The 12553-nt window shown below is 34.0% G+C and overlaps 1 protein-coding gene across 4 annotated transcripts in view; it reads left to right on the top strand.

Annotated features, from left to right (window-relative positions):
* Nucleotides 1-12553, top strand: part of AUH (AU RNA binding methylglutaconyl-CoA hydratase) — a 112915-nt gene that overhangs the window by 76830 nt on the left and 23532 nt on the right. The gene's annotated exons all lie outside the window — the stretch shown is intronic.

Genomic DNA, 12553 nt, shown 5'->3' with positions numbered 1-12553 from the left:
AATTAAGTTATCCTTACAAGTAAATGCAGAGTAGTGAAGTAATACTACTGCTACAGCTAAGGTTGGAATGAATTTAGCTGTTTAGTTGAAGATCTTTTCCTGCTTTAAATTTAAAATATGTTCTGAGATTATCTTAAAAGTGTACTTATTGAAAATATTATTGTGAACAGCTATATTCAAGGAACAAGAGATCCACAAGGTCCAGTGATTCTTGACCCAGTGGGTGGCAGGACAGAAGATATAAAAAGGAATGGGCAGATACCCTAGTACAGCCTTATCCAATTCTGATTTGAATGTGTATGAGGATATAGATGTGAAGATCAAACTGTAGTAGTTAATTTCAAAGTGTATCATCAGACTGTAGAGAGACTACTAAAAAGGACTCTGAGATTGGTGGTGAATTTCTAGGGTAATAAGTCTTTTATAGGCTGAAGAGCCATTTATCTGAACTTAATTTTTCTATACTCTAGCATGTCTGACATTACTGACTGAGTTGCCTTGGGTGTTTGTTCCAGGCTTTGCTGAGTCATGTTGGGTTGGTTGTTCTAGGATTTGTTTCTAACTAGGACCAAACACCAAGTAGGAATCTTTCTTTCAGTGTATGTCTAGTGCCTCTGCAGATGCCAAGAATATATGGAATGACCTTAACTAAAAGGTTTCCTTTTGAAAATTATATTGAGATAATTGTTTTGTTTTGATATTCAGGAGAAAAATGAGATTTTTTTTGTTTGTTTATTTGTTTTATTTGTTTATTCTTATCAAGGATGTAGTTAAGCTGTTGTAGTTTTCATCATTCTCTGAAGTAGCCATTGGTAGAGGTAAGATTCTGCATTGCCTGAAGAACTGATTGAGATCCATATAGAATGCCAAAGTAAACAGATATGAAAAAACCCACAACTAATGCAAGTGTCAGATTTTCTTTGCTTAAAGGAATGATCTCTTATTTATATAAACATAGTCTAATTCTGTTAGGGACAGTGTTACTATTAGGCACTTACATGAACATATGAATAAGCACTTAGCTTAGGGGAAGTGTGTTTTCAGAATCATAGATCCATCATTTCTCTGTGTGATGATGTAGATTTTTTTGTCACAGAGAGAAATGAATGCTTAATAATATAATGAATATTTCTATTATTTCTGTAACATTATTATCAGATCACAGGTTTCTGAAAGGATGAGTGTAGATAATATTTTACAGTGAATATTTAGTGTACAGTTGAATAGATTGTAAGGTTACACTAATGATACATTTTTAGTAGACTTGATAATAGAGTCATAAGCACAGACCATGTGTGGAGTTTGGTCGACTGACTTTGTTTGACCAAACATGACTTCTGACATTTGCTGAGACAGTTCTGACAGTTTCTGCAGCTGTATACATGGTCTTTACTGTCCCTTTCCTCTGCAAAATAAAATAGAAGTATTTTCTGGGGAAAAGTTGGGGTGATGTTGGTTTTTCTTCTTGATCTTTCCCTTCTGTATAGAGATTTAGAGCAGGTGAACATAATGCCTTTAAAGAATTTAAGCCATGACAGGTCAGCTCTAACAAAATATAATGACATAGTTATTTTGTTTTAAATAATCATAGGTTATGAAAAATGTCGTTGTGAGTGTTTTTTAATAGCTTGGAAATTTTTTTCATTAAAAATGTTACTGATTCATTTTTGATCTTCAGATATGTGTGAAGTAAAGTATAAGTAGGAATTTTTATGCCTATTCTTGGAAATGTAAAATAACTCCAGACTAACCTGCACTGCCACAGAAGTGGGATATTGGGACATGAACTATTCACAGTGTATCTCACAGATTTTTGAGTGTCTGATTAAAGTAAATTACGTTAATCACTGAGATGGCAATGTAGAAATATGGAAGTGGTGTAATAATAGTAATCATTTCCACAATGGAAAAGTCAGCTTTAAGAATGTGTGTAGGAGGAAATTTTTTTCCCAAGAATTAAATGCATTTGAATATCATTTAATCTAAATAGCACTCACCACCATATGACTGATATTTTCATTTCTAGTAATTATTGACATTTTTTGTGAGTAGTTGCTTTTCATTCCATCTCTTGAATATTGGCTTGCTTAGATTTTTGTTTCTTTACATTAAAATAAAATAAAAAAAGAAAGGAAGTTTATTCTGATTTTCATATGATGAGTCAAATATTTTCAGCACTTGTTTGTTTGTTACTTCCATAGTCAGTTTTCTCTGTCATCTTTCACTGTGATTTACTAAGTTCTTTTGATGGTTGGTGAAAAAGGCTGATTTGCACATTTCTTAGTCTCATAATCAAGTATGTGACTGATTAAGTCAAAATCTTAAAATCTACCACTTCTAAACACAATCAGAATTAAGCAAGGTACTTACTTCTACAAAATAATTTTCTTAAGATGCTAGGAAGATTTTTTTTAAAATTACTTATTTGTTTTATTGTAGACTCCCAAATACTTAGAAAAAGTTACAAACCATTTTACTTAACTAAGTCAATTTCTGCAATATATGATTAAGGAAAATCCAGATTGATTCAATAATACACCACACTCCTTTTTTGTGTCTTTCTGGGGAAGAAATATGATATTGAATATGAAACTAGGTGGAATGGCTTTTTACAGTAGCAAAGGCTATTTCATAAAGGCTTTGCCATCATAACTGTAGTTTAATGGTGCATAAGCAGAAAGTAACCAATGAAATAGTTCATCAGTTTGAAAATCCTACATCTTGCAGAAAATGGAGAAGCTTGCTAGAAGTTATCTACTTATTTAATTATTCTAGCTCCAGTTTATGTGTACAACCTTAAAAATATATACTTTTAGTTTTCTACTTCCAGTCTGCTTAGAAATCAGACACCTGAAACATCATTAAAACTTGTCAATAGAGCTTTACAGGTAAGATAAACAAGAACATATATCTCTACTATGAAGTCCGTACTGTTTGTCTGTGCTTAGTATCACTGACCTTGCCTTGTGATTCTAGCCAAATACAAATGATTCCAAATAATTAGAATAGAATTTCACACAACTAAGGACTCTATTGTTTACCTGGAACTGAGGTTCTAATGAACTGTTGAACCAAGGTTAAACTTATAGAAGCTGATACCATAGTTGTAGTATTTTCCTGAGTCTAACTAAATGTAGATTTACAAAATAACTTAGTAAAGAAGATATATACATAATGTTACACTGTATCTGAGTAATTTTTGTTGTTGGATACGTATGTTCACTCTAATTTCAAGTGTTTGCTGTCTGACAGTCATGCTGTAGGATGCCCAGCTCATTTTACAGACTACTGCTTGTTGTTCATGCTCTTTTGAATTACTTTCAGTAGAGGTGATGAAAAGTAGTTCCGTGAATGTGTAGTGAATGCTAGAATACAGAATCCTTTAGGTTGGAAAAGATTTTAAAGATCAAGTCTAGTGGTTATTTACTTGACTGATTTATTGTAGTAAAGATATATAGAAGTTGTATGTGCAGAAAAGAAAATGTAATATGATTTATTTAGAAATAGTATTCACTTTGAAGAACAGAATGTATAAAAAATCTTAAATATTTACTTTGATATATGGAAGTTTAAATTTGTAATGCCTCTGAATAAAGTTATGTCTTGCTACTCCCTTGTACTTAGTATTCTGCAGCAGCTCGTGTAATACTGTAAATGTGAAAAAACAGTGTGTTGAAGGGGTTTGCTACTATACCCAGAACAGTTTAAGTAATTGTAGATGTAAGAATTTGTTACCCCAGCTTTTAGAGGGGCAACACGTTGTGACGTGGGAGTGGACCTTGACAGAGGACAGCAGGCAGCAGCTTGGTGAAATATGGAAAGCTCTTTATTATCTGACTTCAAAGGCTTATATACATTTTGTACAGAGGGCCAAGATTGGCCCAAGGAGGTTACAACCTCCTGACTCCATTGGTCAATATGACCATCAGTCAAGTTCTCTCTCAGAGAACAAGAATGCAAAACATACAGATAATTTCTAAGAATACTTATTGTTTACATGAAGCAGCATGAGAAACTGCTGCAAAGACTTAAACACTTTGAAACCAAGAAATGCAGAGACGACAAGAATTAACAGTTTAAAATAACTTCTGTTTTCACCTTGTGAAGAGTTTTGTATACCCATGTATGCATCCCTACACTTGTGTTTTTTAGTGAACGCAGCTAGTTAATTCACTAGCTACAATTTTCTTCTTATTTTTTCTTAACTTTTTAATTTTTAGATGAATTTAATGTAATTTCTGCTTGAATTTTTTGTTTTAGAAACAGTTTGTGGAACTGTTTTGAAAAATCTAAATGACAATGACTCCAAAATTCTTATTAAGTGCTTTGGAAAAGAGTAAGCTACCAAATTATCTATTTGGTAAGAAAAAAAGTAGTTTTATGCAACAGAGGCTTGTAATGACCATTATCAGCTTCAATTGACATTGAAGAAATATAAATAATGACTTTGTTCAATTCTTGACAATTAAACACTCAAAAAGATTAGCAAAGTGTCTTTTTGACTAGAGCTGTGTGATACTTGTATATCTTTAGGTGTTTACCTTTGAAAATTTCAAACTTAAAATACCTGTGAAAGTGATGTTCATTAAACATTGTTCTTTTTATTTTTTTCTACTTTTTTAGACTATCACCATCGTAGAAGTATTTGCTTTTATTGCATGTTAGTAGTATAGGATGTTAGTGGTGGTATTTCCATTATTACAACAGCAGCTTACTCATTTTCATTTACGCTGCAATAAATGTTCATGCTACTGATGACTCTAAGCCCGTGATGTTAGATTTTTGCACTAGCTTCAGGATTGAGACATTTTATTCTATGTTTAATGATAGGAAGGTGGAACAATTGCCTAGTTTCACAGGCAGCACCAGTTACCTTACAACACAGTAGTTACCACACTCAAAAGATAAAATATGAGTTTTTGAAGACCATCAAAGAAGAAGCTCAAAGGGATTTATAGTAATCTCATAAAAAATAGAAAGTGTTTTCTCACATTTCAGAAGATCATATAGATGATAACTTGTATATTGAAATTGAGGAGCTGAAAAACTTCTGTAAAACTTGTGAGAAGTGAAATGCTGTCAGTGATATGGCCCTCAGTGAAACATAGCCAATGTGACTGTGTAACCCAAATAGCTCTTACTACAATCCACATTTATCTTAACATTCAAAAGAAAGGAAAAAGAAAAAAAGAAAAAAAGAAAAAAGAAAAAAATCTTTTTATGACTGGCAGAACAAGAAGTGATAAAGTGTTTAGATTTTACTAAATACCTTTTGAGTTAGAGCACTTTGACTCTAGCAAACATCTGTATATCAAGCCTTCTGGACAGTTAAGGCTTTGTATCATGCTTTAATCTTTTTTTTTTATGGAAGAGTTAATGTGGCATAGTTTCTCAGAAGTTTAGAAAATGTCTATTATATGAATCACTTTGTCTCCATGGAATAAAAGCTCATTGAACTGTGATCCACATCAGCCTCTTGTTTTATAGTCATATGAATCAGTGTTTGGATATTATTCATACCATGAAGCCAGTGCAGTAGAGTTAGGCTGCTGTGTTACATGTTGGAAAAATATTACGTCTTTGTATCTGGACAATTGCTCTCCAATTACGGAATGGCAGCAGTCTGTTAATTTGCCATTTACTTTAAAGTTCATTAAATCACTTCAATCTGAATATGATTTAAAAAAAAAATAAAAATCAACCCTACCCAAACCCAAATAATTTGCATGTCCTACTTTATCTCTGTGGTATTTAGATGAGTGATTTAAATGAACTTTCCAATTGTTTTTATATTAAAAAAAAAAAAAAGTTTTCTTCTGATAACTGCAAATCTAACACACTAAGAATAGAACTAAATAATTTTGAATATTTTCTAAAATCTGTGATATCAAAGAATACTTCTAGAATTACTTGATATCATTAATTTTTACTCTTGTAGCACAATAATACCCTGGTTAAAGATGAGAAGCCTGTATTTTAAGGCAAGGTGCAAAATGGAGGAAGGTGATTGCTCCTGATGGGAAATATTTACAATATAAGTGTAAATATAAATGTAGAAAAGATGCAATATATTGTTTCAAAGTATAAGAAACCATGACACTGTAATAGGTGTGATGGGTAATGTTTTGAGTCTCCTCCATCTTCAGTTTTCTATAGGCATCAGAGTAAAGAAAATTTAAGGCCTGAGTTGAAGAGGCTAGTTACTGTGTTCACAAGACTACTCTCCAGGATGAGGTGTGTGAAGGAAGAAGGCACAAAGGTGCTTGTTTCACAATATGAGAAGTGAATGATGGAGGCTGGAATTACTCCTATAGTTGAAAGAGCAGATTAAATCTCACAGTACAGGATGAGACTTCATGGATAGATAAAACAAAAGCCTAAATATTATTACATTGTGTAGAATAGAAGCAGTGTAGGGTCAACAAGAAATGCAAAGAGAGGAATGTCAGAAACAGAGCAGAGACAATGTCTTTGACATTTAGAGAATGAAGAATTTGCTGAAGTTTCATCCTCATACACTGATCAGCAGAGGTGTTAAGGATAATTTTACATACTGTAATCCAAACCCATTATTTCTTTTGAAAGGACTAGGAAAGAATGCCTAACACTCCCAAGATATTCTAGGTGGAGAAAAAAGAAACTGTTTTCAATACTCTCTCGATACATTACTTGTGATCTTTATGACAAACCTTTTGACCTGAAAAATAGTTTTTTGATGCTGCAAATGAAGATCAGTGGAAATATGGAAAAAAGGTTTTGAACTGTCAAAGGACCTGTAGGAAACCGGTGAAGGAAATCAGAGTACATTTGATTGAGTAAATACATCTTGAGCTATTAATCTCCACTGGTTGAGGTGATTGTGCAAACCATTTAATGGCCTTCTTTTTCTGTCTGATCCTTTAATGAATCCCTTAGGGCACAGATGAAGATGTTATTAGAACTTCTGTTTCTGGCACAGATTTACAGTCTTGTACACTTGTCTTGTTTTCTATATATTGAAACAAGAATAAAATAGAAACTCAAAATTTAAAATGTATTGCTAATGAAACTGCAATAGACTAAATGTTTTTGAGTTAATTGTCTCCTGATATACACACAGTCTAACATTCTATGACAGTTGATTAGTCCACAGAGTAGTTTAAGAACTGGTTGAAGTCTATAAGCTGAGATTTAAACTTTCAAGTACAAGGATGAATAGAGGCTGTAGTTTTCCACATATGATTCTCCAGCTTATGGATGGGGCTTATTTGAACAAGTGAGACTTTAGACACTAAAGAGCTTGTATTGCATACCCCAAAGGTCTGACTAGTCTCATGTCTTGTCTCCCACAGGGCAAGCATCTATAAATGAAACTTCACTTTATTACTTTCCCAGTCTCTGTTTTTTGATTCAGAGTTTTCTGAGCTGGATGAGGTTTATATATTTTTAATTACTCTTGTGGGATTTTGCTTCCATGAATTTGTCTGATCTTTCCTCCCCTTAAGCCCCTGCTTTGTTACAAGCTTTGTTCAGAACTTGTACCACTGAGCTGATTTTGCACAGGGGGATCTGTAGATTCTAATGTAACAGTGACCTGATAGTTAAGTGATTGAATGATCTAAGAACCACTTTTTTTTTTCTAAAGACCATTACATCATTGCCAGTGCCTGCAACTGTGGATTCTCTAAGCAGTAAAAGAAGTGCTGACAAAACTCAGGCATTTTTTTGATTTTCTGCTCCCTTGGTCCTTGCTCCTTACCTCACTCACACTAGCTTATTTGGGTCTGTTACCTGACAAAGAACAGTTGCTTTGTTGAATGCTAGCTCTGGTGGCGTGGTCATGATGCACTTTTTCCTGATGTGGTTGGTGAAACAATTTAAGTAGTTACAGGGAAGAGTGTCAGCATATTACAAGCAGCTGTGTCAAGAGATTACTGCTTACTATCATACCCTCAGCTGCATGTCTTGCTCTCCTGCCAGAAGTCATCACCCATTTAGATCTACTTGTAGAACAGCCTGTTCAAATTATTCACTATTATAGTAAAATAAAAAGGTCTGCAAAAGAGTTTGAGATGTCCAGGCTAATTTTGACTATAGAAGACTTATAGAATCTGATTCTGAGCCCAGGGATCAGAAGCAGCCACATGGGTGTTTGGAGAAACAGTAACCTCTTTTATTGGAATGCCTGGACCTGTCAGGTTGACTAAGGTTGGTGCCAAGTAAGATGAACTTCTCTTGTGTATTCTAGAATGATAGAGTAACTTAGGTCGGGCAAGCACTTTGAGGACATATACTTCAGTTCCCTGTTGAAGTTAGATCAGGTTAGTCAGGGCCTTGTGTTGCCATTTGGTATATTGTAAAGACAGGTAATTTCTCAGCCTCTCTGACCAACCAGTTCTATGGTTTAGTCTCTTTTGAAGACCTTTCTCCCTATATTTTATTAGAATATAATTTGTTACAACTTGTTCTTTTTCTATCTGAGGCTTTTGTGTGATGTCACCAACTCTGAGATGAGTTGGTCTTTGTTTTTGCTATAACTATTATTTAGCTGGTTGAGGAGAACATAAAGGACACTGTGGTTGATTGCCAAAAACTCACAAAATTTGTGGTAAATTACAGTCTTTGCTCTCCCCTCATCTTCTGAGTCAACCATGTCACTGTCAGGTTGGTCAGGCACTTCCTCTCCTGTGAATACAAATGACTTCCATGATACTTTACTGCTGTGACCTTTGGAAGAAGAGACTCATCACAGTGACATTAGTCAACTTCCTTAGCATGCTTTGGTGCATCCCATCTTGTCCCTGGAGACTTGGAAACACCCAGTTCTGCTCCTCTGGTCCCTGACCCAGTCATCTGCTACTGTGTGCAGTACTTCAGTCTCACAGACAGAACTGTGATGCTCAGGAGAAACTCTGATGGGCCAGGGGGCAGATCAATGAAAAACAAGGCAAAGTAAGCACTGAATAATACTGAGGCCTTTCTGTGACCTTTGCCCTACCTTTTCCTTGTCATTTGTTGTTTGTCTCATGCCTTATTCACAAGAGACCCCTGCATTTACTTTGTTAATTTTTTAAGGTGCTAACATGCTTAGAGGTCTTGTTCCTCTCTGACTCCAGCTCTTACTTCCACTTGTGCACATGTGGTTGGTATCTCTGTATTGTTCTTAAGCGGACTGTTTCCACTTCCACTTTACATATACTTTCTGACATTCTGGGTTTTTTCCTCATTTTCCTTTGAGATGTTGTATTTGTTGTATTTATATTTGCAGAGGGAATTTATCATGAGGCTTTTTGCATGCCCAGTTTTTTTAGTTGATGACGGCTGCTGAAATTTCATTTGGTTGGAGAAATACTTACCTTTGAACAAATAGTTCAATCACCTAAGTCTCTTCTCATGGGTAATTGACTGTGCTCCGTAATTGAAATGCAGTTCCTGCTAACTCATGTGGGAATGTGATACTAGATGTATGTTCTGAAATACAAGAGCTAGGATGCAGTCCAAAACTGTACAATAATTATCAAGTTATACAGAGGGTATAGTAAACCTTTTTCTGATTTTTGAGGTAGTTGTTTCTGTTTAGTCTGTTCATAAAATGGACAAAGGCAATTATAAGTTAAATCTTCTTGTTTAAACCTTAGAAGTGCCATGCAGGTGTTTCAAGCATGTATTTAAGCAGTTTTCCTTCTCTTTTCTTTTTTCAGTATTTGAGACATTCCATTAAAAAATAGATAGCTTTGAATACCTGTTTTGTAGCTTTTTTCAAAAAAAGAATCATTCAGTCATTCTGTGATGAGAAAATTTGTTTCTAAGAAATTTAGCAATTCAGAAAATTAGAGAGATAGCTGTTAATATCCTTATGTATATTGGCTTTATTAGCAAATATATATTTAATTTTATTACTCTGTAAGAAATTTAGAAAATGTCGTGCTGTTCACAAAGAGTTATCTTATGGCCATAAAATACAAAAAGCCTAATTACTGCAATCTGTAGATGTAATGGATATGTGTTTAACACAGTTCAGGGCTCACTAACCAGTTTAATGGGCTGATCACAATTTTCTCATAATGGTATTGTGTTTGTAGCACTTATCATGTACAATAATTGTGTGTTTACATTTTGTATGATGTATGAAGAATTACGAAGCTTTTTTTTTGTCAGTGTCTTAAGCTGGGCAACTTCAATGGTTTTTAAATTAGGAGTTTAACTGCATCCAAAGTTGTTTAATCATGCTCTTCCTAAAACAAACACTTTCTGTAATACTGTCTTATGAGATGATGACTTATCTGAAAAGGCAAATTGCTCTGTTAGTATAAAGCAGTTAAAAAGGCATAGACCATAGTTTTCAAATCGTTTGATTTAATAGTTTACAGACATGTAGGATGTTCAGTGACAGTTTCAAGCTTTATGTGGTGAATTAAAATGAGTTTTAAACTCCGATGACTTCATGTTGAACAAAGTAAAATTTTAGCTTTGATCCTCAGGGATGGAATGTGTGTGATGACTCACTTTTGTTTCAGATTATGATGGTTTTAGTAACTTGTTGAATGGTGCTACATTTTGGGAAGTCTGTAGGAATAAGCGAAACAACTTTTGTACTGTATTCACAATTTTTTAATGGTTAACCTTACACTCGTAATCAGCCCAAATTTAAAAATAGTATCTTTTTTAATAAAACAGCAGATATATTATATTTCAATGATTTTAAATTACTTATTCTTTCTGTAATCTGCGTAAAGCACAGGTGTGTTAGACTAATTATTGAAATCCCTTCCTGATCTTTCAGTGATAAAGGAACAATATGTAGTCGCAGTGTAACTGTTGTAGAAAATTGCATTTGACATGTAACAAGAGCAAAGGAAGAATTTCACTATGCTGTTTCATTCTTCAGCTTCTGGTTGAACCTAAGATATAATAATTTGTATGTAGGTTAAAAAAAAAAAAAGCCTCTTCTACTATTTTTTTTTTAAATACCACAAAAATCTCATTTTGGAAAGGTAATTTTAGAGATGAAATAAGAAAGAAACTGGTGACCAAAATATTACTGTTCAGTCACCTGGTCAGGAACTTTTGAATTAGGAGGTAAATGAATTATAAAATACTGACTTCTACCACTATGGAATACCAGTTGATGTTTGTATACTTTTAGTCCTGTTACTTTTGGAAAGTTACGGTTTTTCATTTCAGTTTCATTTGTGAGTTGTACAAACAGTTTTAGAAATTGCATTCAGACATATAAAATACAACAAGGATAGTAATGACCAGAAGAAAAATGGACAGATGGAAAAGGCAAATAATATACACCTATCTAAAATATTCATTCAGTTATTGATTTTCTATAGGAGCTACTTTTATGTAAGCAATAGATGAGTATGTGTCATGTATCCGTTAAAAATCTTAAATGATTGTGGGGAAAGTAATGATGTGTCCGAATTAAAATTAGAATTTCAAAAATTATCCATGGCATTGGAAAAAACTGCAGCAGTTTATCAGAGAAAATGGTACTGGACCAGATGCATCAAAATTTTAGATTTAAATTTTCTTAACACAACTCTGACTTCTGGATTCTCATGATTCCTGGCCTGAACATTAGTGCAAACAGTTGTGTAGCATGAGCATCTTGACCTACACTGTGCTGCTAGAGGAGTAGTCCTGTATAACTTCACTGAGCTCTGAGATGAGCAATGACATGCAAGGATGATGCAAATAAAAATAATAAAATCCTAATCAGAATTGGATTGAAATGTAGCAAACCATCAAAGATGTTGGTTAACGGATTTACTTTTTTATATTTTTTTATTTATTTTTAATTTTTTTTTCTGGTAAGAGCTAATACCCGCCATTATATATTTAGGTGTCCTACCTGCTTGACTAAGATATTTTCCTTCTAAAGTCTACATGCTTTTTAAATTCATAGTAGACTCTGTAAGATCTCTTAGCTCTGCAGCAGGGAGCTTGCTAAAAATCTATGCCAAGGCTTTGCAGAATAATGGATTTTGGAGGCCTTGAAGTCCTTAGTTCAGCCCTGTCATCAATATATGAATTGCAAGGAGACTAGGAACGTTCTAGAGTGCTCATTGAATTGCCATTTGAGGGCTTTTGTGTTATTTGACTGTACAAAAACTAGAGTTAAAAGATGCAAGATAAACTTCATATCCAAAACCAAGAGAGAATTGCTAAAAGTCTTCCAGAGACTCTGTGTTTCAAAATGCATATATTTCAAATCAAGGGGATTTTCAAAATGTTCCCTAATGAAGTGTCAACAGAAGCCAAAAGTTTGAAGAGAAGGTGTTTGACATGCAGGAGGATATTGGAGCATTTAGAGAAGCATGCAGATGGATGACATTTTATCATCAAACTGTATTGCTGCAGATTGTACTGAATAGGAAAAGGCACTTTGCAGAGCTTGTTCTGGAAGATATTTAGTATCTCCTGTTAACGTATGCATCACTATGCCCACAGTTATGTCGAGCTTGCCCTTTTAAGTTTCCGTTTCCATTCGCTTTAATAATAAAATAACTGGAAAGCCCCCAGTGCTGACAAATTCTGTGACACATACAGAATGCAAGCATGAAAG

The sequence above is a fragment of the Zosterops lateralis genome, assembly GCF_965231275.1.
Source record: "Zosterops lateralis genome assembly, chromosome: Z".
Classification (NCBI taxonomy): domain Eukaryota; kingdom Metazoa; phylum Chordata; class Aves; order Passeriformes; family Zosteropidae; genus Zosterops; species Zosterops lateralis.
Note: the sequence above shows the minus strand (reverse complement) of the source record. Positions and strands in the feature narration are given on the sequence as shown.